The following is a 1038-nucleotide window of genomic DNA, read 5'->3' on the forward strand; positions in this document are numbered from 1 at the left end:
TTAATATTAAAAAAACCCACCCAAACATCGATTTTTGTGTGTCACGTGGTATGTTGAATGCATCACTGTTCAAATGAGATGTTTGTGATGTCAAAATACAATTCTATAGTTTTGTACAAATTAGGAACTCAAATTACTGATATTTCACAAGCTAGAATATAAAATACGGATCTACTATCTTTTCTATTCGCTGAGATATCACTCATGTCCTGAATGAAACACAGAGGCCCCACTCACATCTTTCCATTTTTGGAAAAGGTTTCTTATATACACATACATAGATCTATATATATCATGTGAAAGCTCGAATGTCCCCCTAGTGGCTTTCTTAGCTAGTTGATGAAATTCTTTTAAATTTGAGATGAAAGATCCTATAAGAATGTAGTTTTTGAAAAACATGATATTTAATTTATATTTTTTTCTAAAGTAATGTTTTTCTAATGCTTTTTTTTCTTTTCGCATGTTGGTTATCCAACATGCAAAATAATTTTCATTTTAAGATTAAAAGTATTTTTATGCTTCAGAAAATTTTCAGATTTTACATGCGAAGTCCTTAAAATGTCCAGACAGTTACCAAATGTTTTTTAAGAAAAAACTTTATATTTTATCTGCTGTTTTCACTAACGAATATCTGTATGGTTTGGTCCATTTGACCGATCTCGTAACCACCATAAAAATTAGGAAATAAATATAAATTATGTCTTTTTCGTTCTAAAATGACTACAAATTATAACACGAAAACATAAATGTTTAGACTAAATAGCTTAAATCTCATAGCATTATACATTTATATATATTTATTATTTTTATTATAGTGTTGCGTCAGCGAGGTCACGTGACTAGTATCACGCCACTTCTTTTTCGAACCTTCGGGAATTATCGGGAGACTACCAGATTGGGGGTAGTCTTGTATATATAAGATGGTCACAACGTGACGGGACAATGTGTAGGTAATGTGTAATTGAGTATTGTCGAGCACGAGCACGTGAGACGTTCTAGCGTTTAATTATAGAGCGACTGTTGAGATTAAGTGTATCG

The sequence above is a fragment of the Limulus polyphemus genome, unplaced genomic scaffold, assembly GCF_000517525.1.
Source record: "Limulus polyphemus unplaced genomic scaffold, Limulus_polyphemus-2.1.2 Scaffold1457, whole genome shotgun sequence".
Taxonomy (NCBI): Eukaryota; Metazoa; Arthropoda; class Merostomata; order Xiphosura; family Limulidae; genus Limulus; species Limulus polyphemus.